The following is a 27,323-nucleotide window of genomic DNA, read 5'->3' on the forward strand; positions in this document are numbered from 1 at the left end:
AAATTAGAATTGAACCATGATATTTAATTATTGTACAATGATGTTTACAAGTACCATGCCTACAATATGTTTGATTAAATGCGTAGATGAAGGAAAAGTGCCTAACTAGCATGATACCATGAAATCCCCATGTATGTACATGTTATGCCTATCACATGTTTTGATGAAATGCTTCTATAAATGTATTATGGATTATGATGTTAGTTATATGTTCAAGTAAGTAATGCTTGGTCAGTTTCCTTCCATCGAGTCCTGGGGGTACTCGTACCCAAAACATTAGCTGTGTGCCTAGAGCCATGTCATGTTTCACGATACTCTCAGTCAAGCTATGAATCCTTAGACGTCAGACAGTCTTATGACTCAGGAAATCTCCATGATCTCATAAACTCAGTCAGTTGTCAGATATCAGTAGTATTCCTTTAGTCAACGGAATTCAGTAACTCAGGCCATGTTCAGTTCAGTAAATTATGTTCAGAGTCTATTCAGATAGGAGTAGAAATTAGCACCGAGTGAACCCAAGGATGGGAATACACACTATCAGATGAGAGTGTGATTCTTAGAAGTTATCCTTACGTTCCAAAACTATATAGCCATCATAGGTTGAGACATCAACACTGTCCAATGAGGGTTGATGAAGTGGATAAGCACTGTCAGATAAGGGCCCCACCGTTATCTTTTGGGGACACTATCAGATGAGGGTCATCCACAGCTTGTCTTTACCAATGGCGCGATATTGACACCCTTCCAATTGGGGTTATAGATTAGACCCCAACTCAGCCATAATGGCGTATTAAGAGCATGTCGGTTAGATAACTACTTCCCATAGTTTCATGTTACAAAATCAGGACTGTCAGACACTGTCAATCAGTCTCAGTAATAGAACTTAAATAGTTCTTCAAATTTCAAGACTGTCAGATACAGTCAACTCATATACAGTATGGAACTCAGCTAGTTCCATCAGATTCAGGACTGTCAGATACAGTCACTCATGTTATCAGTTATATCAATTATCAGTATGTCATGTTATCTGTATTCAGATTCAGTAATCATGTTATCATAGTATCAGTGTTAGTTATTATGTCTCATGCATGTATTCTCACGCTCATGATAGTCAGTCTGCTATTATTACTGTTCATGCATATAAACCTCATGCATTCAGCCTACCTCACATGCATATCAGTATATTCAAAGTACTGACGCATTTGCGCTATGGTGTCTTATACCATAGGTTTAGAGACACGAGCTCTATAGCATCAGTAGATTCCAGTCTCAACTGTTAGAGTTAGTAGTGAGTCCTGATCTTTTGAGGACATGATCATTATTTTATTATCTCAATAATTAGTTAATTAGTTAGAGTTAGTTGGAGACATGTCCCATCAACTCCTTATTCAGACAGTCACGTTTTAAAGGCTTTCCAGAGTACAATATATTCAGATAGCTTATTTAAGTTGTTTTGGGTATTTCATGCCCCTCCTAAATGTTACATTTTTATCAGATACTATGTCTCAGTTTTGAACCTTATGGACTTTTAGTTCATGTTTCTGCATTATAGAGTATTTTATACAGTATACAGGTACAAATATCAGTCATGGGTTAGCTTGTGGTCTTTCGACGTCATGATTACCGTGTAGCAATTCGTGTATCAGATTTGGGGCGTTACAAACTTGATATCAGAGCCTAAGGTTCAATAGAGTCCTAGAAATTCTGAAAGCTGCATCTAGTAGATTTTTGTGCATGGGTGTGTTATGCACCATATTTATGTACAGGAGGCTATAAGATGTTTTAGGAACAGTTTCCCCTCTTTCAGTATTTATGCCGTGCCAGTGAGCATAATCTCAACTCAATCTCTCAGTCTAATCAGTTTTTCCCTTTCTTCTATAGAACATGCCTCCTAAAAGAAGAAATGGGAATCAGTCAGCCCCTCAGCCCAAAGAACCTTTGGACGAACATGTTTCTCATGCAGAGTTTCGAGCTGCATTCACTACTCTTGCTAACTTAGTTCTACTCAGAATGAATGACCATCTGTCATTTTGGCCAATCCAGTAGCCAATTCAGCTGTAGGCAAGATTCAAGATTTCACCCGAATGAATCCTTCATCCTTTCTTGGGTCTAAGTCAGATGAGAACACTCAGAAATTCCTAGATCAGGTGTGGAAGGTTACAAACATAATGGGGATTACTTCTAGTGAGAGTGCTGAGTTAGCTGCATATCAGTTGTAGGATGTTGCTCACACTTGGTTTAAATAGTGGAAGTTAGAATGGCCAGATGATGCAGGTCCTGTTGAGTAGGAGGAGTTTGCTTCTACTTTCCTTAATAGATTCTTTCCCCTAGAGCTTAGAGAAGCCAAGGTGTTAGAATTCATCAACCTCAGGCAGGGCAATATGACGGTGAAAGAGTACTCTCTTAAGTTTACTCAATTAGCCAGATATGCCCCTTATGTGGTTGTAGATAGCAGGGCCAAGATAAGTAAGTTTGTTTTAGGGGTGAATGATAGCGTGGTTAATAAGTGCAGATCCGCCATGTTGAATAGTGACATGACTTTATCCAGGCTCATGAATCATGCTCAGCTGATAGAGGAGCAAAATATTAAAATGAAGGAGAAGCAGAATAGAAAAGCTAGGTCAGGTAGCTTTAATTTTAGTCAGCCTAAGTCAGACGGAGGTAATTAATATCAGATTCATCCTAAGTCATCAGTTCTATCTCCTTCATCAGTTAGTGCTCCAGTTCCTAAGTTCAGAAAGGGTAACAAAGATAAAGCACCAGGATCTAAGTCTCACGGTAGTGTTAGCAGTGCCCAAACTAATCCCTTTTGTCAGACTTATGGTAAGAACCACAAGGATATGTGTAGAGCTGGCAGCGATGTCTGTTTTGATTGTGGCAAGCAAGGCCACAAAATTAGAGACTTCCCTAAGTAAGGTTATCAGATTCATCTCCGCTCCTCAGCTCAGTTCGGTCGCCCAAATCAGTAGGGTGTAACCTCCAATGCTACTAGTGGGTAATACCCAAATAGATCTATGCTCTTCAGTCCCGGCAAGATCAAGAAAATTCTCCTGATGTGGTTACTAGTATATTACAGATCTTTCATATGCATGTTTACTCTTTGCCAGACCCAGGAGCTTCTTTGTCTTTTATTACTCTTTATATAGCAGGTGATTTCAAAACCAGTCCCGAAATTCTAGCAGAGCCCTTTTCAGTCTCTTCCCCAGTGGGTAAAACCATCATGGCCCGATGGGCATACAGGAACTTCTCGATTATGATATTTCAGAAAGTCACTTTAGCAGATCTAGTCGAATTAGAGATGACTAATTTTGATATCATTCTCGGCATGGATTGGCTCCATTTCTGCTATGCCATAGTCGACTGTAGAAATAGAATAGTCCAGTTTCAGTTCCCAAATAAACCCGTCCTTGAGTGGAAGGGTTGTGTATCCGCTTTTAGAGGTCAGCTTATTTCCTATCTTCGGGCAAGAAAAATGATATCTAAGGGATGTGTCTATCATCTTTTCAGGTTAAGGATTCCAGTTCTGAAACTCCCAGTCTTGAATCTGTTCCAGTTTTGAATGAATATTCAGACATCTTTCCCAAAGATCTTCCAGGAATTCCTCCCGAAAGGGAAATAGACTTCGACATTAATCTTCTTCCAGATGCTTAGCCTGTCTCTATTCCGCCATACAGAATGGCACCAGCAAAACTCAGAGAATTAAAAGAACAATTGAAGGATCTCCTAGATAAGGGATTCATCAGGCCCAGCGTTTCTCCATTGGGCACGTCAGTATTATTCGTGCGCAAGAAAGACAGTTCTCTCAAAATATGTATAGACTACCGTCAACTTAATAAGGTCACGGTCAAGAACAAGTATCCTCTTCCCAGAATCGATGACTTATTTGACCAACTTCAGGGTGCCAGTTATTTCTCTAAGATAGACCTTAGATCCAGCTATCATCAGCTCAGAGTCAGAGAATATGACATTCTGAAAACAACTTTTCGTACTCGGTATGGTCACTTCAAATTTCTAGTCATGTTATTTGGTCTTACCAATGCCCCAGTAGCTTTCATGGACTTGATGAAATGCGTATTCAAACAGTACTTGGACATGTTCATCATAGTCTTCATAGATGATATTCTGGTCTATTTCTGCAGTGAGCGAGATTATGCAGACCATCTCAGAATAGTACTTTAGACTCTCAGAGATTATCAGCTATTCGCCAAAATTAGTAAGTGTGAATTTTAGCTAAGGTCAGTAGCATTCCTTGGTCATATCATTTCGGGTGACGGCATTAGAGTAGATCCTCAAAAGACCAAAACAGTAAGAAACTGGCCTAGACCTATCTCTCCATTAGATATCAGGAGTTTCTTGGGTTTGGCTGGCTATTACAGATGATTTGTTAAGGGATTTTCTTCTATTGCATACCCTATGTCCAGATTGACTCAGAAGAAAATCAAGTTTCAATGGCCAGATCCTTGCGAGAAGAGTTTTCAGGAGTTGAAGACTCGACTCACCTCAGCTTCAATTGTAGCTCCTCCAGATGGTCCAAATGTGTTCGTAGTATATTGTGATGCATCCAGAGTGGGTTTAGGTTGTGTCCTCATGTAGCATGGTACGGTCATAGCCTATGCCCCAGACAGCTTAAACACCATGAAAAAAATTATCCTACTCATGATCTTGAGTTAGTAGCCGTAGTCTTTGCCTTAAAAATTTAGATGCATTATCTCTACAAAGTTTATGTAGATATCTTCACAGATCATAAGAGTCTTCAGTATGTCTTTTTTCAGAATGATCTCAATCTTTATTAGAAAAGATAGTTAGAGCTCTTAAGAAATTATGACATGAGTGTCCTTTATCATCCGGGCAAGGCTAATATAGTGGTCGATGCTCTCAGTAGACTGTCTATGGGTAGTGTTATTTATGTGGATGATAGTAAGCAGAAGTTAGCTTAGGAAGTACAACAACTTACTAGACTAGTCGTTCGCTTAGTCGATACAGATGAGGGTAATATATGGGTTCAGAGTAGTCAGAATCATGTCTAGTTTCCGAGGTGAAAGAAAAGAAAGATAGATATCCCAGCCTTGTCAAGTTGAAAGAGTCAGTTCAGAATCAGAAAGTAGAGGTTTTCTCCCAAGGAGGAGATGGTGTTTTGCGTTGTCAGGGTCGTCTCTGTGTTCCAGGTATAGATGACTTAAGGTAGTAAATTCTTGCAGAAATGCATAGTGTGCTTTACTCTATTCATCCAGGGGCCATAAAGATGTATCGCGACTTGCGGGAAGTCTATTGGTAGAGTAGGATAAAGAAAGATATTACAAAGTTCGTGGCTAAGTGCTCTACATGTCACCAGGTTAAGATAGAGAATCAGAAGCCTAGTAGTCCTATGCAGGAGTTCATTATTCCTACTTGGAAGTGGGAAAAAGTGAACATGAACTTCGTGAAGGGTTTGCCTCGAACTCGTCGTCAGCATGATTCAGTTTGGGTCATTGTAGACAAGACGACCAAATCAGCCTATTTTATTTCAGTTCACACCTCTTATTCAGTTGAGGATTACGCTAGACTCTACATTAGGGATTTTGTCAGATTACACGACGTTCTATTATCTATTATCTCAAACAGAGGTACCCAGTTCACCTCTCACTTCTGAAAAGCATTCTAAAAGGGTTTTGGTACCCAAGTTCATCTCAGTACAACCTTTCATCCTCAGACAGATGGCCAAGCAAAAAGGACCATTCAGACTTTAGAAAATATGCTATAGACATGTGCAATTGATTTCAAGGGTAGTTGGGATGACCACTTTCCTTTGATTGAGTTTGAATACAACAACAACTATCATTCCAGTATTCGGATGGCTCTATTCAAAGCTCTATATGATTGGAGATGTAGATCTCTAATCAGTTGGTTTGAAGTTAGTGAGGCCTCAATCATAGGGCCTAACTTAGTATTCGATGCCTTAGAAAAAGTCCAGTTGATTAGAGAAAGACTCTGGGCTGCTTAGAGCCGACAAAAGTCTTATGCAGATGTTCATAGAAAAGATCTCGAGTTTAAGATTAGTGACTATGTCTATCTAAAGATCTCTCCCATGAAGGGAGTGAGGCGGTTCGATAAGAAAGGAAAACTCAGTCCCTGATATGTCGATCCCTTCAAGATTCTCAGTTGATTCGGCAAGGTAGCTTATAAGCTCGAATTGCCTTCAGATCTAGCCTCAGTTCATCTAGTCTTCCATGTTTCTTTGCTCAAGAAGTGCATAGGTGACCCAGAAATTTTAGTCCCTTTTCAGAGCATTGATGTTCAGAATAGTCTCTCTTATGAGAAGATTCCAGTCAAAATCCTATCTATCAGACTCGTAGATTGAGGAATAAAAAAGTCCCTCTAGTTAAAGTTCTTTGGCGAAATCAGTCTGTTGAAGGAGCTACTTGTGAAGTAGAAAAAGACATGTGTACCAAGTATCCTCGCCTCTTCTCCACCAACTCAGATCAAGCTAAAGGTAAAAGTCCTCCTTAAGCTTACTCAGTTTCATGTTCAGTGTTCATCACAAACTTGGTATCAAGTACCATTGCATATTCAGTCATGCATTCATGTATCAGTTTAGTTATTTAACTATGCATCAGACATGCATTCTCATTGTGAGAAACTTAGTTCCTTAGAACATTCAGTCATGCATTCATGAATCAGTTACACATGCGTCAGACATGCATGTTCAGTATGATATATTCAATAATCGATCATTTCAGCCATGAGTTAAGTTCCAGTTATCCATGTTCGGTATGTATGTCAGTTTATGTTCTTCCCCTCACTCTCAGTCTCATTCGAGGATGAATGTTCTCAAGGGGGCGATATTATAATACCCTGTACCTTTTCCTAGCTTGAAATCATCTAAAAAATGTTAGGAGCTTTCTTTGAAAGATGAATCCACTTTTGTACACATGGTATTTTTAAAATTTTCACTTTTTGTCATGTGGGAAATTCAATAAGATTTCCATCGATATAAAATTTGCTTAAATCCGATAATCAGGTAAGAAATTATGACTATTTCAAGTTTCCATCATAAAACAGCGCCATATTGGTCAGTGACACATCGTGCCACAAGCTAAAATGGTAATTGTCCTTTTTCAGTGCTTCAGCGCGATTTCCTTCACGTCGCACCAAAGTTTCAGGTCGTAAAAGTAGGGGAAACACGATGGCTCCACGTCGCGCCATTTCTCAGTTTCTCAATTGTCAAATACCAGTGACACGGCGCGATAACGCTGCGTCGCGCCAAGGGTCCAATTTGGGAACTTTTTTCTGAAATTACAAGACACGTTCAGGGTTAAAAGAGTCAATTTACCACCCCTATTTAAGCCCTTTAACATGTGATTCAACCACTTTTCACCTAAAATACACTCTCTTCTCTCAAAAACCTCTCAAGAACAACCTAGGGCTTTTTATAGAAGATTCAAAATATAGAATTTCCTCCGTCAATCTTCATGTATTTATGAACCAAGGTATGCGTAGTGTTCATTCATGGACTCTTTTCGTCCATGAAGCCCAAGAATTCCTTTTCTAAATTCAAGTTTATGGATTTTCTTTTAAATTTCATGATTGGGCTGCTCTTGTTCATGTGGATAGTGAGAAATTGAATTCTACTCCATGTTGGATGATAAATTCTATGTGGGTTAAATTATTATAGATATAGATTCATGCAAACCTATGACTAAACCCTTGAATGATGAAATTAGAATTGAACCATGATGTTTAATTATTGTACTATAATGTTTACATGTACCATGCCTACAATATGTTTGATTAAATGCTTAGATGAAGGAAAATTACCTAACTAGCATGATATCATGAAATCCCCATGTATGTACAAGTTATGCCTATCACATATTTTGATGAAATACTTATATAAATGTATTATGGATTATGATGTTAGTTATATGTTCAAGTAAGTTATGCTTTGTTAGTTTTCTTCCATCGAGTCTTGGGGATACTCGTGCCCAAAACATTAGCTTTTTTGCCTAGAGCCATGTCATGTTTTCACGATACTCTCAGTCAATCTATGAATCCTTAGACTTTAGACAGTCTTATGACTCAGGAAATCTCTATGATCTCATAAGCTCAGTCAGACGTCAGATATCAGTAGTATTCTGTCAGTCAATGGAATTCAGTTACTCAACCCATGTTCAGAGTCTATTCAGATGAGAGTAGAAATTAGCACCGAGTGAACCCAAGGATGGGAACACACACTATCAGATAAGGGTGTGATTCTTAGAAGTCATCCTTCCGTTCCAGAACTATGTAGCCAGCATAGATTGAGACATCAACACTGTATGATGAGGGTTGATGAGGTTGATAAGCACTGTTAGATAAGGGCCCCACCAATCTCTTTTGGGGATACTATCAGATGAGGGTTACCCACAGCTTGTCTTTACCAGTGGCACAATATTAATACCCTTCCAATTGGGGTTATAGATTGGACCCTAACTCAGCCATAATGGCGTATTAGGAGCATGTCGGTTAGATAACTATTTTCCACAGTTTCATGTTACAAAATTAGGACTGTCAGACACAGTCAATCAGTCTCAGTAATAGAACTCAGATAGTTCTTTAGATTTCAGGACTGTCAGATACAGTCAACTCAAATACAATACAAAACTCAGCTAGTTCCATCAGATTCAAGACTGCCAGATACAATCACTCATATTATCAGTTATATCAGTTATTAGTATGTCATGTTATCAGTTTTTAGATTCAGTAACCATGTTATCACGGTATCAGTATCAGTTATTATATCTCATTTATGTATTCTCACGCTCATGATAGTCAATTTGTTATTGTTATTGTTCATGCATATGAACCCCATGCATTCATCCTACCTCACATGCATACCAGTATATTTAAAGTGCTGACGCCTTTGCGCTATGGTGTCTTATACCATAGGTTCAGAGACACGAGCTCCCGAGCATCAGTAGATTCTAATCTTAGCTATCAGAGTTAGTAGTGAGTCCTCATCTTTTAAGGACATGATCATCATTTTATTATCTCAGTAATTAGTTTATTAGTTAGAGTTAGTTGGGGACATATCTCATCAACTCCTTATTCAGATAGACACATTTAGAGGCTTTCTAGACTACAGTATGTTCAGATAGCTTATTTCAATTGTCTTGGCTATTTCATACCCCTCCCAGATGTTATATTTTTATCAGATACTATGTCTCAGTTTTGAACCTTATTTTCTTTTAGGTCATGTTTCCACATTATAAAGTATTTTATCCAGTATATAGGTACATATATTAATCATGTGTTAGCTTGTGGTCCTTCGGGGTCATGAGCATCATGTAGCATTCTGGGTACCTGATTTGAGGCGTTACATGTTCTTAGCTTCTTAAGAATATGCTTTGGATATTTTTTGTGCATTCATTAAGAAAATAGAAAAAACTAGGCACTTTCTTAATTTCCATTAGATCTGACCATGGCACGAAATTTAAAAATCCAAAGTTTTTGGAATTTTGTTCTAAAAATGGCATAGATCATAATTTCTTTGCTCCTAGAATACCTCAGCAAAAAAGTAATTGAAAGGAAAAATAGGACTTTGAAAAATATGACTAGAATAATGATACTTGTAGGAAATCTTATAAAAAATCTCTGGACTGAGGCTATCAGTACTACTGCATACATTGTCAATAGATGCATGATTAGGCCAATTCCAAAGAAGACTCCCTATGAATTATTAAAAGAAAGAAAATCAAATATTTCTCACTTTAGAACCTTTGGTTGCAAGTATTCCATCCATAATAATGAAATGGATAATTTGAGAAAATTTAATGCTAAAAGTTATGAGGGAATCTTTCTAGGGTATTATCACCATAGTAAAATATATAGGGTCTTAAACAAAAGAACAAACTGTGTTGAAGAAAGTGTGCATGTAGTATTTGATGAAACTTGTGCTGAGACTAACCTGCAGGAAAAAAGTGAAATAGAAGGAATAGGTTATACAGCCTGGTCCATCAACAGAAGGAACTAAACCCGGAGGCACTCAAATAAGGGGAATTGAACCTGAAAGCACACTGAAAGGGTGAACTAAACCACAAGAAACTCCTGTTCAAACCATCAACTGTGATCCCAGCAGCTCACTAGGGTTTGTTCTAAAAGGATACAAGTATCAAAAGTCTCATCCTATTGAGAATTTTCTCACTGATCTCTCTTCACGAGTCACTAGCAGATCTGGACTCAAGAACCTGTGTTCATTCAAGGAATTTCTATCTTTAATTGAATTAAAAAGGGTGGATGAAGCAATTTTTTATGCTGACTGGATCATTTTCATACAAAAAGAGCTTAACTAGTTTGACAAAGTAAGGTCTGGCATTTAGTTCCACCTCAATAAGGCAGAACTGTGATTGGAACTAAGTGGCTGTACAAAAATAAAGTTGATAAGCATGGAATAATTACAGGACAAGGCAAGGTTAGTGCTCCAAGGATATAATCAATAAGAAGGCATAGACTATGATGAGACTTTTTATCCTATGGCCAAACTTGAAATAATCAGACTTCTTGCTGCATTTGCTGCCTACATGGAATTTACTCTTTATAAATGGATATAAAGGGTGCATTTTTCAATGACTATCTAAAGGTGGAGGTGTATGTAAAACAACCTCCTGAGTTTGAGAGTGAGGAATTTCCTGATCATGTATAAAAGCTTGATAAAGATCTATATGGACTGAAACAAGCCCCAAGATCTTGGTATGATAGATTTTAAAAATTCCTTTTGGAGCATGGACATACCAAAAGTAAAATTGACAGCACTCTCTAATTAAAGACTAGTGGAAAGGATTTGTTTCTTGTGCAAATCTATATGGATGACATCATATTTGGCTCAACAAACATCAACATGACTCATGATTTTGCTGATATCCTGAGTAGTGAATTTGAAATGAGCATGATAGGCGAGCTTAACTTCTTTTTGGGTTTGTAAATCAAACAAACAACTACTGGTACAATGATACACCAACAAAAGTATGTGAAAGAAATTCTCAAAAAATTCTCCATGGAGGAAGCAAAAGAGATAAGCACTCCTATTGCCACTACTACTAAACTAGATATAGATAAAACAGGTCCATCAGTAGAGTAAAAGTTGTATAGAGGGATGATTGGGTCACTACTCTATGTCACAATAAGTAAACCTAATATTTATTTTAGTGTTGGATTATATGTAAGATTTCAAGCTAATCCTAAGGAATCACATCTCAAGTCTGTAAAAAGAATCTTTAGATATCTCAAAGGAATCACTGATCTTGGTCTGTGGTATACAAAAGGAAGTACTTTTAAGTTAGTAGGATATGTTGATGTTGATTATACGGATTATCTAATGGACAGGAAAATCATCACATGTATGGCTCACTTTCTTGGATCATATTTGATCTCTTGATCCATTAAAAATCAAAATTCAGTGGCCTTGTCCACTACTGAGGTTGAATATATTGTTGTTGGATCTTGTTGTGCTCAATCGTTATGGATTAAGCAATAACTAAAAGACTTTAGTGTAGATGTTTGTTGTGTTCCAATCTTTTTGTGACAATACTAGTGCCCCTAATATTACAAAAAAATCCAATGAAATATAAAAGAACAAAATATATCAATATAAGACGTCACTTTCTTAGGGACAATGATGAAAAAGGTCTTATCTCACTCATGTTTTGTTTTGCTGAAGATCAAATTACTGATATTTTCACTAAGATATTAAGTAGAAAATATTTTAAAAAGAATAGGTTAGAATTGGAGATGATTAAGATTGCATAACCTACCCTCAATTATTGGCTAGAAAAGAATTATCATACATATATAATCTTAACTACTCATTTCTGTCTTGTACATTTAGTTGTGTGTCTCAATTCTAATAAAATGATAAGTTAATTGAGTGATGTAGTTATTTATACAGAACCTGAGATAGCTAAAGCACGGGAGATCATGGATCATGGATGGTATGATTTACTTCAAGTCATTAATAAGTATGTATTTTGGACCATCTAGATACTTGTGTTTCATAAGTTTTAAAAAGGACTTGTAATCGCCAAAAACTCAAGAGTCTCCTTCTCTGCAAAAAGTTGTTGCCGCCTTTAGCTAATAACACCACTTATTTTCCCACTCAATCATTTCTGACACACTCATTTAATCCTATACGTTTCCTCTTCCGTTTTCCATTACAAGTCCATTTAACTAATTTCTCTACTTAAATTCCCATTCTTCCATCCTCCATCATCATCTCTCTCTCTTTCTCTCAAACTGACCTCACCTGTTCCATCTTCTGAAGGCTTGTGGTTGTTTTTTTTCATGGCTTCTCTAAATTTTTCCTCCCCTACTCCAGATGACTCCCCTGCACTTTTATCCATTCCACATACCCCACGATTAAACTTATCATTCCTTCCGATTTTGCTAAAATTCCCCCTCAATTCCATTATAAATGTTAGATTTTAGGTCTTGGAATGAGTTTAACATAACGCTTGATTTGTTTGGTCAAAAACCCTCGTGTAATCAGTCGTATTCCTCAGATCCAGTGCAAGATGTTGCCCCAATTTGAATACTTCTTACTAAACCTGAACCTTCTTCATCAACCGTTCCTAAATTTGTCCCTAAGTAATTTCTTTCCCATTTGATCAAGACATCAGGGAATCAAGTTCCTATTCTTAAGGATAAACTTATATCAGTCTCCTCTCCTTTATCCACTCCTATACAAACCCCTCATACAAGAAATCATAAGAGGCAAGAAGAGGCAAGTTTGGAAGCTTCCCTTTAACCTAGTAGAAAAAAGAAACTCTCCTCTTCATGATCCTCCCCACCTGATTTTGATCTCTTGGTAAGATTTAATTGTACAGAAAAAGTTAATAAGTATCCTATCCCTATGAAGACTACTTCCAAACCTCCTAAGTATGTCCCTCATCCTCTAAATCCACACTAAGAAAGTCTACTCCATCATTCCCCAAATCCAAAGAAACTTTAAAATCCAAAAACAATATCCAAAATCAAATCAAAGAAATAGGTTCTTAAACCTGTTTCATCCTCTGATTCTGAAGCTACTGAGGATAATGTTCTTTCCCCTACTAAGACTGAGGATGATGTTCCTTCCCATACTAATATCAACATCTCTATGTCTGTTGATGCTCATCTGGAGCATGCTCTACACTCCCAAAAGCAATAATTCATTCATGGTCGTGTCATTACTGGGTATAAGGGGCCTAAGATGGCCATTCTCTTGAATAAAATTTAATTTCAAGGTTGGTCCACCTTATTTCTTCAAGGTGAGACTCATCGCAAGTTTGGATGTCTTGAAGTTTATGAATTTTACACCAGTGGTGCTATTAAAAGAAATATCTTCACCATATATATATGTATATGTGGTGTCTCTATGTAGTTAACTGCAAAGGATGTTGCTCATATCTTTGATATTCCTCTTAAGTGTTGGGATCACTATGTGAAATTTGACTGGCCTCCGCTAGATAACATGGCCTCTGCTTTAGCCATCACTAGGAAATTCTATGGAAATCCTAATCTAGTTTAGCATAGACATGTTCTTAAATGGGAAAGGTATCCTCTCCCCCAGCTTTACTTTGATGTGGTCCACAAAATGATCATACCAAGAAAAGAGAGGAGAACTGAGGAAACTATCTTGATCTTACTCTCATGAAGTTTCTTGATACTAACATTAAAATCAATCTCCCAAGCCTCATTACCAAGCACATACAGAGGATACTCTTAAGGATGACAAAAAGGCCCATGCCCTTGCATATGAATTTTGGTTAGCATCCATCTTTAAGGAATTTATTGTTCCTGTTCAGGTCTAGTCTCTTTAGACTATAAATGATATTCTTGGCCACCTGAACCATGCTGCACTACCTATTTCAATGAGACATGTTGATACCCCTATACAGCGGCTGAGAAATAAACTAGCTGATGCTTTGGTTGAATTAGATGAGATTCAAGCTACCCATGCTCAAGAAAAAGTGTGTCAAGCTAGAATCCTAGCATTGGAAACTGATCTTATTAGGGAAAGGGTTAAAAGTGCTGAGGTCATTCGCAAGTTGACCCAACTGATTTAACCCGTTCCATCATCCTCTTTAGTCTTATTCTCCCAATTTCATAGGATTCTGTCCTTTTATATCTTATTTTAACCAGTATCTAGGTGGTTTCTTATGCTGTTTTTTTATGCTTGCTTGTAATTTATATTTTGCTATATCAATAGAACCTTCCTTACCTATTTTAATCTTTAACTGTCTTGACTACTGTGTTACTTAATAATCTAGTTTCATTTGATTGTCTTGATGATAGCCCCAATGGACATGATTTGCTTAGCATTGCACTTTTTGATTTAATTATATTACTTTTTGATGATGCCAAAAGGGGGAAGACTTCAGGTGTGCAATATTTATAACTCATAACTGTCCTATTTCTTACTAAAAAGCTCTTGACGTAGTGCCTACAGTAGACGTCAGAAGTTGCATAATGAAAGATGGTTTGTCATCACCAAAAAAGAGGAATTTGTTGGAATGTATGAATTTTTGGTAATTGACTTAATAGCTGAAACATGTCAGTTGAAATGGTCCACTAATATGTAGAGTCAAGGCGATATAAGTCCATTGATATATGAAGACAAAAAGATTTGGACTTAGAAATGGACAAGTTGTTACAAATGATAAACTCAAAGTGCTAATCGCGTGGGATACAGAAAAATTTGAGTGGGATTAAAACACTTAAAGATAAGAGAAAATGAGTTGAAGGAGTTCTACTCAGACAAGGAGATTAGCTTGAACAAGGACTTTCACTTGACAACAAACTTTGAAGAGTTGGGAGTTCTCCTCAAAATAGAGGACTTATCTGTTGAAGGACTCTTTGAAGAGTTGTTATTAAATAGAGGGAGTGACTCACATAGTCACTCATGCACTTACAAAGATAAAAATAATTGGCAAATTGACTTGGCAGTTTCAAAGCTTGAAGAAACTAGTAGTTGAACCTTCTTCTATTGCTTAGAAGATAAGGTGTCTTAGATTCTCTGTATTAGGCTAGTTTTTTTAGGTGTAATGTTTATATAATTCTAGTCGCAATGAAATATAAACTGAGTTAGAGTTATTGTCTTCAATTTGAGGAGTTCGAAGACTCGGGAACACATACTTTGGAGGTTGTGTTATTTGTTGACATAGAAATTAGAGTTTATAATTCCTAGATCACAAGAGTCTTGTGATTTATTGTTGCGAGGCTCACAGTATTTTAGTGGAGTTTGGGTGAAATTCTGTAGAGGTACAGGTCATGATTTTTCATATCTTTTTAGCCAGGTGTTTTTCACGTGAAAAATCATTGTCTCATTTACTTACTGTTTTAGCACTGTTGAAGCACGTTAGACAACCTGTTTCACCAATAGGCAACTATTAGGCTAAACTAAGTAACTCAGTAGGTCTCTTACTCTAACATCATTAAATTAGTTTTAGTAGCTCTTTGGTCATGAAAATTAAATTTTTTTTTGGAGTTAAAACTGGAGTTGGAGTTGAAGTTTGAGTTTGGAGTTGTATTTGGCCATGAATATAAATAGGAGTTGTTTTTGATCTTTTGTGAGAGAAGTAAAAGTGAAAAAAAAGTTTAACTTGTTTTCAGTTTTTCAAATACAATTTCAAATTTTATTTGGAATTCTTATGGGCAAACACTACAATTCTCAAGGCCAAACACCTTGTTAGAATTTTAAATAATTTTTTATACTGAAATAAGATGTATTTTCTTCCAAAAAAACATTTTCAATCTTATTTATACCTAAGACACCCTAGATGAGAAGTATTATTCTGATTTATAGACTCCCTGTCTCTTGAAATTTATTGTTGCGAAGCCAATAATAGTTTTATGATAAATTGTTATAAATAGGCGCTCATTGAAATAATAACTAGCAAATGTAATTTTTTATACATTAATATATAAAATAATATATATTATCTATATCTATGATCTATATTTATATCTATAATCTATATCTATATCTATAATCTATAATATATTAAAAGTGTAAAGGCCCTTAGAAAAGTGATTCGAACTTTTTGCCCTTCATTAAAAGTCTCTTCTTTAGACAAAATAGTCTTTTCCTTCAATTATTATATCAAAAAATAATTTAAATAATAAGTGATTAATTTTTTATCTTTTTTTACGTGACATATATATGAAAAAGACTATAATATTAATTAGTGTCCTTTTTTATTTATGAATCCTCTACTTCTGTAAAAAATTTTATAATAGAATTCTGTATACTAATCGAGTTGCTTTAGTTTATTGTGCGTTCTTTTGTGTTTTGAAAAAATAGAGTCGAATGTTGTGGCGGCAAAGATGGTGATTGTTGTTCTTCATGAGTGTGAAATTGTGTGTTGGTTAAGTGAAGGTGTGAATTTATGTGTTGAAAGACTCTTAGTATTAGGCGTGTTCATGGTGTGGTTATTAACCAAATCGAACCGCGATCTAAATCAAATCCATTAAAAAAATCGATATTTGGTTTGTTTTGGTTTTGAATTTTAAAAAATCGATATTAATTTTGTTTGGTTTGGTTTTACTCTAAAATAATCGACAAAATAATCAAACCGAACCGACACACACACACATATATATATATTATAATTATTTATGTATTATTCATAAGTACAATATACATATTTATCACATTTTATATTTCAATCATGATTTAACTTTAATCGTAACGCATTAAGTCATTTCTTCATCTAGTTGATAGTACCTTATGAGATTCTAAGTGAATTTCACACTTTGAATGACAAATGATGCTAATTGTGAAAATAATATCTTGTTGTATATTAAAATTTGTAGCTGAGATTCATTTGACTATATACAATCATTAATTTTAACTTTCTTTTTGAACCTTGTTGAGCAAGAAGTTTATGTGCTCACATTTTGGGGTGTTTATCATATCATTCTGTTAAATGTAGTTTTAACATAATTTTTTAGAAGCATTCATATGATGTTGTTCATAACTTTGCTGAAGTATAACACTCACTCAGAGGCGGAGCTAGGATTTCAAGTAAGGGGGTTCAATATTCAAAGAAAACTAAGTCGAAGGGGGTTCAACACCTACTATAACCACATAAAAAATAATTTTAATCATGTATAAATAGTATATTTTTCGGTCGAAGGAGGTTTGGACGAACCCCCTAAAGAGGGCCGGCTCCGCCTCGGCACTCAGTTGACATCTTAGTTTCAAGGTTGAGATACAACACTCGGTTAACTTCTCATATGTTAGATTGGATTTGTTTTTTTTTTTTAATTTTCAACTTTTATCATTAGCTAAAGTTATAAACCGAAAAAACCGAACCAAACCGAACTAAACCGACAAGAACTAAACCGGCAGTTATTTTTTTATTTGGTTTGGTTTGATTTTAGAAATTTAAAAACCGACTAAGTTGGTTTGGTTATGATTTTGACCAATAACCGACCCAAACCGACCCATGAACACCCCTACTTAGTATTTAGGCCTAAATTTTTTATTATTAATTTAAAACAAATTATATTTTATTTTAAAGATACTTTCTTAGTTGAACTATATAGGAAGTACCATACTTATTTTTTGTTAAGTTTTATCTGGCAAATTTATGAATCAATTATATATTGGTTACGCCTATTGTTTTCAACTTGATTTAAAGAGTTACAGTTTCAATCGGAATGTATAGGAGCATTATACATCTAACTTAATTTGTATAAAATATTCTTTTGCTTTTTTTTCTGTTTTTACTCATTGTTTAGATCCTTGAAAGCAACACTTTAAAGCCTTCTTCAAATACTTTGAGTAAATTTTTATAATTCATTATTGATTGATTCTTCAATATTTTTATGCAGGTGAAAGAAGATTCATGCGAGCGTGTGATTAAGACTTTATGTCGTTTAAGATCTGATTTGAAGCCATGTTGGAGCTTAATTTTATTTTATAACATAAAATATTTATTTAAAAATCTTAGCCAATTAACATAAAATTTTATTATTGTCTAATATGCTGCAGTTGGGTGGCCATAAATCCAAGAGAAGAAGTTCCGAATCTTTACCAAGCAAAAATGAACCAGAATGTTTTCCCCTTTGATTTGCTGCTATATTTTACCTTCAAGGTCAATTTGGTTATAAATCAAGAAAAGAGGTTCAATTTAATTGAGGTGCTAAATTTTCCAATTGCAGCCTGTGTTTGAACATGTCGGTAGTGCCCAATGGTAAAATACATGCAAGTTAAGAAAAACGTATACTATGCATGCAAACTAAAATATTGAGAAAATCAACTGTTTTTATCCTAAACTATACACGAAGTTGTTAAGATTTACCCAAACTTTAGGAGGGTCCTATTATCTCTGGACTAATTAAAACCTTATTTTTGGCAACTTTAGTGCCTACGGGGCACATACGTGGCAGTACGTGGACCTTCAGTGTGTTGATTTACTGATGTGCCACGTATGCACTAAGATTGCCAGAAATACGGTTTTAATTAGTCAAGGGGGTAATAGGACCCTCCTAAAGTTCAGGTGTGTCTCAGCAATTTCGTATATAGTTCAGGGTGGAAACAGAGCATTTTTTCTAAGATATTTACTGATTATAATTTTAAAGAGACATTTGTTGAATTCAATATGTTTATGATTTTTTTTTTTTGTGATTAATTAAATTGTTGTTTTTGATTTTTTTCTCTTTTTTTAATTCTAATTTTATATTTCTTGTCTAATTGTGGTGGCGTGAGAGAAGATTAAAGTGAATAATTCGATGTTAAATATTTGTTATTGAGAATTTATTCTATTTATTTTTTATGCAAGAAACGTCGATGGGAGCAACTATTGAAATCGATAGCGGAATAAACTTGATAATGGAGATCAAAGATGATATTATTTGTTGGGCTTTAGGTTGGCGAATGACGAATAATAATGAAAGTTTATTTTTAGTCGCTTAAAAACTTGGAACCCAACGGAGAGGATAAGAAAAACATCACTTTTTATTTTTTGTTATTAATTTTTTTTTCTTTTGCATTCTTTTAAATATGAGTTCTTCTACTTTATTTATGCTATTTTATAGCTTTTAATAACTTTTACTTTTGTTTCAATTTTTTTTAATATGTTTTGAATGATTATTTTCATTTAAGTCTATTCTTTTTTATTGACCTTCCAATTCTCTTTTTATTTTTTTGTTTCGAAATTAAAAAAATTGATGATTAATGTTTGGGTTAAAGGAGAAATTACGTTTTCAATAAAATTTAAAGATCAATTTTGTGTTAGTATTTTATTTGTCTTCAATTTTAGTATCAATATGGAATTATATAAATTAAGTTTCATGTTTTCATTCTTAACTAATAGTTTTTCTAAAAAAATCTTTAATTTGTGGGATGTGTAGGGTTACTAGGTTGCATGATTAATTTGACAGTAAAATTGATTTTTTGGGACAACTTAAGGATGTATTTGATTTCTTTTTTTTTTTTAAAGAAATATTAATTTTTTTAATTATTTTAAAAAACAAATTTCACATAGAAAAATATTATCATTTAATTATTTTTTAATAGTTAGTAATTTCAAATCATTAAAAATATGTTAACCGAATCTTAGTTACGTAAGAAGTACTAATAAATTTAGGAATTTAAATTCGAGTAAAATTTTACCTTATATAAATCATTTTCATATTTGAACTCTTCCATATTAAATAAGTTAAAATATCAATTACCTTATGACACATTTTTTAAACTAAATGTTTAAACGTTATACAAATAAATACATACAACTTTCTTCTTTGATATTAAACATACGTGCAACGTAAGTATATTGGACTAGTTTATATATATTTGGCTAGCCAATATAGTTATTTTTGACTGGCCGGCGAAATGTGTAACTTGCCCGATTTTTATTTGTATTTCACAATTTATGCAGTAAGTAGTAATTGACCCAAGGAATTGAGAAATTAAAGGAGGACTCTCAAGATTTTTCAACTTATATGATTTGATTAACCTATATAAGCTAAGACTTGAATCATAGAATTTGTTATGAGAGAGTAATATACGAGTTTAAATTCAAGTTTTGTGCTAATTAATTTGCTAAATGATAATTAACTTGTTATCACACGTTAAACTATCTGGTAGTATACGAAATCTTTACGCTATCAATTGCTATAACTTAATGCGTAGTAAGTTTCACTCCAGAAGTGGGGGAATATATGAAGTATGGAAATTAACTTGCAAAAATGTGGGAAATTAATCCATAAACATTCCACTATTATCATTGAAGGGAATGAAAAGAACATTATTATAAACTTCTTCAAGGTATTGCTGAAAATTTAAGCAAATCTTTTTGCTTGATGTACTGTGTTTTTTTTGGCAAAGTTAGTACTATCAGCAGCAATTGCTATTTCCCTTTTCATTTGGCGTAACTAATATACATGCGTACGTACCTAAAAATCTATTGAAATTGATCTATCTATCTTCACAAGATAGGGATAAGGCGAGTAGCAGAGTCAGAATTTTCATTAAGAGCGTTCAAAAATATGAAAAAATAAAATATGAAGAAGCCAATGAGATTCAACATTTATTTATATACATAAAAGATAATTTTAACCTTGCATGTACAGTAATTTTTTCGTCGAAAGAGGGTTCGAATGAAGTCTTGCCACTACCTAGCTCGGTCCCTATGCATACAAACCATCCTCTCGAGAGCTCATTTGTTTCACAGACTAATAGTCGTAATATTACATGCGTACCTAACAAGGTCAACATATATTCTTGTGCTTGTACCACACATTTGATTCTTCTTACATTACTTGCCAATAATGAAACACCTTAACATTTTTCCCTAGAGAAAAATTACTATTGCTTTATACATATAACTAGATCTCTACCTACTTTCTTATAGATGGACCATAGGAATGTTTATAAAGTATATAATTAAGAATATAACTATAGCATTGCACAAACTTTATGATAGAGTAATGAATAAAAATTAGAGTGTTTAAGGATTAATCCAATGTGATTTTGGAAAAAGAAATATACTTTAATTGTTCTTTCCAAAAGTTTTTGATTCGATCCTCTTAAAAAATAGATTTTAATATATTGGCCTTATATTATGCCATTGTTTTGTTTGTTGAGGTGGGGATGGGGTTGGGGATAAAACTTTAACCACTCTAAAATCAACTTCAGACATACATGATTGAAATTATAAAAAAAAAAAATCGTTTGAAGTCACAATTTTTTTTTTCAAAACTTTGGAACTAAGAATGAGATCAATTTCAGACGTATGTAGTTACTGATGTAAAAATCTATTGTTTTACAAGTACACAAAAATCTGTATATGACAACAACAATTTCAACATAAGTTCAAGTATGAAACAAGAATACTTATGAAGTTATGTAACACCCTCAACACAAGATCAAAAAGATTTTTCAAAGAAGTATTTTTTTTCCAGAAAATTAGATAAAATAGAAAAAGGCCAAGTCCCCCGACTTCACGGAGTATCCTTAAGGAAATAATTTTCCTCAAGTACCTGAGGTTGCGGAATTTTCCTCCCAGGATAAAGTGGCTTAACAATCCGACTGTTGTGGTATCTTAAACGATCGGATTCTCTTCGAACTCACTCAACAGTTAGATGATCACATGGAGTATGTTAGAAGACAAGAAATGTTTTCAAGTGCAGAAAAATTCATACTAAACCTATGAAAAAATGCAGGTTTATATAGCCATTAAGTGCCCCTTCCGAAAGATGACAATGGTTCATCAGAAAGGTGGCAATGGTTCACCAAAAAGGTGTATCCTTTCTAAACAGCCATGTCTGTCCATTCGAAAGAGTGTGTCTTTTCCAAATAGCCACAACCATTCAAACAGTCATACCTTTTCCCGAAATAGTGTCTTTTACTGGAAGAGTTGCGTCCCTTTCAAGCAACCTTTTATTTTTCATTCATACCAATTGAACCCAACAATCCCCCACATGAATGGGGAATGACTACTCTTTATAAAACTTTACGGACAAGTATGTGATTATCAAGAAAAGACTGATTGCATCTGGATAAGTGAATTTTCCTTTGAACTTTCTGTAGTAAACATGCATCGGATGCACTTGGTCAATCAGTAGATTTGATATCTTTGGACCGTCGAGTTTTAATGTACACCTAGACAACACATGTCACACAACTAACCTTTTACCATTTATGGTTCTCACGATTTTGTTCATTTCAGCCATGAACACGTCCCGATCTCATGAAAGCTTAGAGAATAGACCTTTACTAATATTCTCCTTAAAGCGGCATCCACTTCACCCTCACATAGGTGATTTCTAAACGTTCAATCCTATAAAATAAACTATTTGGTCAAATCTGTCAAATTTAAATAATCATTAAAAGATTTCACTCCATAAGTCTTATCCTTATTTACTAAACATTGTCTACATCATAAGAATGGGTTAGGTATATTGACAATGTTGAACCTGTCAGACACAACTTTGTTTGATCTCCTTGAACCTAGCTCTTGGGATCTCCAGTCTGCTAGGTAGAGTTACCGTCAAGCTAACTTGTCCTAGGCCGTAAACCCATTTTCTTGGATGTCCTCTCAACTCTTTCTCTAGATAAGCCTTTTGTAAGTGGTTTTGACACATTATCCTTTGACTCTACATAGTTAACAGTGATAATTCCACTAGAGAGAAGTTCTCTAATGATATTATGTCTCCGTCTTATATGACGAGATTTACCGTTGTACATCATGCTCCCTGTCCTACCTATTGCAGCTTGACTATCACAGTATATACATACTGGTGCCAATGGTTTGGGTCAATAAGGAATATCTTTCAAGAAATTTCGGAGCCATTCTGCTTCTTCACTAGCTTTATCTAATACGATAAATTCTGATTCTATCATAGAGTGAACAATACATGTCTGTTTGGATGATTTTCAATAGTCTGCTCCTCCAACTATAGTAAATACATACCCACTCGTGGATTTTATTTATTCGATCCGGTGATCCAATTTTCATCACTATATCCTTCAAGTACAACGGGATATTTATTATAATGCAAAGCATAGTCTTGACTGTATTTAAGATACCCAAAACTCTTTTCATTACCATCCAATAAGTTTTATTAGGATTACTCGTGTACTGACTTAACTTACTAATAGCACATGCTATGTCTAGTCGTGTACAGTTCATGATATACATTAAACATCCCAACACTCTTGCATACTCTAACTATGAATCACTTTCACCCTCATTCTTTTGAAGTGCAAAGCTCACGTCTAATGGAGTTTTGAAAACACCAAATTTCAAATACTTGAATTTGTCAAGTACCTTTTTGATGTAATGAGACTGTGACAATGCCAACCTTTGTGGAGTTCTATAAATTTTTATTCCTAAGATCATATCCGCAAATCCAAGGTCTTTCATATCAAACTTGCTCTAGAGCATTCATTTTGTAGCATTTATGTCAGAAATATCTCTACTGATGATCAACATATCATCCACAAACAGACAACAATGACTTGGTGATTTGGAGTGTCTTTAATGTAAACACATTTATCACATTCACTTATCTTGAACCCGTTTTCCAGCATGGTTTGGTCAAACTTTGCATGCCATTGTTTAGGTGCTTGTTTTAGTCCATAAAGTGACTTAACAGGTTTACATACCTTATTTTCTTTTCCTGGAACCACAAAACCCTCAGGCTATTCCATGTAAATTTCTTCGTCCAATTCTCCATTTAGAAATGCTGTTTTCACATCCATTTGATGGATTTCAAAATTATATACCACCGCCAAGGCAATTAGCATCCGGATTGATGCTATCCTCATTACAGGAGAATATGTATCAAAGTAATCAAGGCCTTCTTTCAGTTTGAAGCTTTTTACTACAAGTCTTGCCTTATATTTGTCAATAGTACCATCCGCTTTCATTTTTCTTTTGAAGATTCATTTAGAACCTAAAGGTTTATTTTCTGGAGGAAGATCAACCAACTCCCACGTATGGTTGCTTAAGATTGAATCAATTTTACTATTGACTGCCTCTTTCCAAAAGGATAAGTCTGAAGACGTCATCGCTTCTTTAAATGTTTGAGGCTCATTTTCTAAGAGAAATGTTACAAAATCCAATCCAAACGAAGTTGACGTTCTTTGACGTGTACTGCATCTTGATTCATCTTGAGGTCGTTTAGATCCCCCACTAGACTGTTCATTTCTATTTTTATAAGGATCAATGTTTTCAAAGAATTCAACATTATCTCATTCAATTACTGTATTTTCATTGATATCCGAATGTTCAGATTTATGAACCAAAAACCGACATGCTTTACTACTTTTAGCATATTCCATGATCACACAGTCCTCCGTCTTAGGTCCTATCTTTATCCTTTTAGGCATAGGAACTTGGACCTTCGCTAAATACCCCCACACTTTCAAATATTTCAAGTTGGGTTTTCTTCCTTTCCATTTTTCATATGGAATTGATTGTGTCTTACTATGGGGCACTCTATTGAGTATTCGATTAGCTGTAAGGATAGCTTTCCCCCACAAGTTTTGCGGTAAACCTGAACTTATAAGTAAGACATTCATCATTTTCTTCAAGGTTCGATTTTTTCTTTCCGCAATTCCATTAGATTAAGGTGAATACGAGGCCATAGTTTAATGGACAATTCCATTCTCTACACATATTTTTGTAAAGGGAGATTCATATTCTCTGCCATTATCACTTCTTATAGTTTTGATATTTTTCTGTAACTGATTTTTAACTTCTGTTTTATATTGCCTAAACGTATCTATTGCTTTATCCTTACTGTTTAGCAAATAAACATAACAATATCTAGTGCAGTCGTCAATAAAATTTATAAAATACTTTTTTTCACCACGAGATGGTGTTGACTTTATATAAAAAATGTCAGTGTGTATTAAGTCTAAGGTATTGAAATTTCTTTCAATGGACTTATACGGATGCTTAACATACTTTGATTCAACACACGTTTGACATTTTGATTTATTACACTCAAAATTTGGTAAAACTTCTAAGTTAATCAGTTTTCGCAATGTTTTGTAATTGACATGTCCTAATCGTTCATGCCATAAATCATTAGACTCAAACAAGTAAGAAGAAACTGAACTTTTATTGATTTCAACATTCATTATATTCATTTTGAATAGGCCCTCAGTGAGGTAGACTTTTCCTACGTGTAATTTTCCTTTACTAAGTATAATTTTTTTGGAAACAAATACACATTTGAATCTATTTTTGTCAAGAAGTGATACAAAAATCAATTTCTTCTGTGACTCTGGTACATACAATACATTGTTCAAAGTCAACACTTTGCCTGATGTCATTTTCAGACAGACTTTTCTTGTTCCTTCAACCTTTGCAGTTGTGGAGTTGGCCATATATATGTTCTCTTCGCCTTGATCCAGAGCAAAAGCAGTAAACAACTCCTTATTTGAGCAAACATGGCAGGTGACATCAAAATTCATTCACCACTCTTAAGGATTTCCCACCAAGTTGCATTCAGATAGCATGGCACACAGATCATCCACTTTTTTTTTTGGATTCAACCATATTTGCTTGGTCCTTCTTTTTACCTTTCTTTGGGGCACGACAATCCGTTGACTTCTGGCCAATCTTACCACAGTTAAAACATTTTTCCTTGAATTTTTTTTAGGTTGATTGCTTTTCTATCCAACTTTCTTATGCTTTTTGGAGTTGTTGTGGTCGTCTTTAATAATTTTTTCTCCACTTATTGCAGAGTTTCCTTTTGACCTTCTTTCCACGGCTTTGCTGTCTTCTTCAATGCGTAGTCTTACTATAAGATCTTTGACTGATATCTCCTTTTTCTTATGTTTCAAGTAGTTCTTGAAGTCCTTCCACATAGGTGGTAACTTCTCTATTATCGCCATGACTTGAAACGCCTCATTCACGATCAAACCTACAATAAAATTTATGTGAACACCAAGAACATTTTTAATATGTTCAACTAAGGTATTCATCTAACTCATACCTTCCGCGAGGAGATCGTGGATGATCACTTGCAGTTCCTGGACTTGAGATACAACAGACTTTCTGTCAATCATTTTAAACTCAAAGAATCTTGCAACGAAGAAATTCTTGGTTCCAGCATCCTCAGTCTTGTATTTTCTTTCAGCGCACCCCATAATTCTTTTGTCGTCTTCATTCCAGTATACACGTTGTACAGTTCATTTTGGAGGTCATTTAGAATGTAATTCCTGCATAGGAAATCAGAGTGTTTCCACGCCTCCATAACGATAAATTTCTCCTGGTTTGAAGTTCCCTCGGACACCTCTAGAACTTCTTCAAATATGAATCTTTGAAGATATAAAGTTGTAAGGTAGAAGAACATCTTCTGCTGCTACCTTTAAAATCAAAACCCGTGAATATTTTGGATTTCTCCGTTAGTATCATTACCTGTGGAGCACCCGTACGACTCGTTGTGGCAACACTAGTTGCTGCCACAGTCGTTGCAGTATCATGAACATGACCATCAATATTCATTTTATTGTCACAACAAGACAGTAAATTTTTAGTATATCGAAATACTACTTATAAAGTTGTAGCAACTTTAAACACCCCTTGTTTCTAGTTTAACGATGAAGTTTTTTATGACTTCCAATCGTCAATCGAATGATCTCTAACTTCTGTTGAAGGTTTTATCTCTTCAAATCACTTGTTAAGTTCAAACGGAGTAGAAAGCTTAAAGCTTTAATCTCCAGAAACCAAACAATACAGATTATGAAAAAAAACTTTAGTGAAAAGAAAATTTCACCAAACAAGCAAAAAAATTTTTTTTTCCAAATTTATTTCCTTAAGATTGTTGTTCTATGGGTACACAAGAATCTATATATGACAACAACAACTTCAACACAAGTTCAAGTATGAAACAAGAACACTTATAAAATTATGTAACACCCTTAACACAAGATCAAAAAGACCTTTCAAAGAAGTATGTTTTTTCAGAAAATTAGATGAAAGAGAAAAAGGCCAAGTCCCTCGACTTCACGGAGTGTCCTTAAGGAAATAATTTTCCTCAAGTACCCGAGGTTGCAAAATTTTTCTTCCAGGATAAATTGGCTTAACAATCCGACTGTAGTGGTACCTCAAACGATCGGATTCTCTTTGAATTCACTCAACAGTTAGATGATCACACGAATTATGTTAGAAGACAAGAAATGTTTTCAAGTGCAGAAACATTCATACTAAACCTGTGAAAAAGTGCAGGTTTATATAGTCATTAAGTACCCCTTCCGAAAAGTGGCAATGGTTTGCCAGAAAGGTGGCAATGGTTCACCGGAAAGGTGTATCCTTTTTAAACAGTCATGTCTGTCCATTCGAAAGAGTGTGTCTTTTCCGAACAGTCAC

Source organism: Capsicum annuum, chromosome 11 (assembly GCF_002878395.1).
Source record: "Capsicum annuum cultivar UCD-10X-F1 chromosome 11, UCD10Xv1.1, whole genome shotgun sequence".
NCBI lineage: Eukaryota > Viridiplantae > Streptophyta > Magnoliopsida > Solanales > Solanaceae > Capsicum > Capsicum annuum.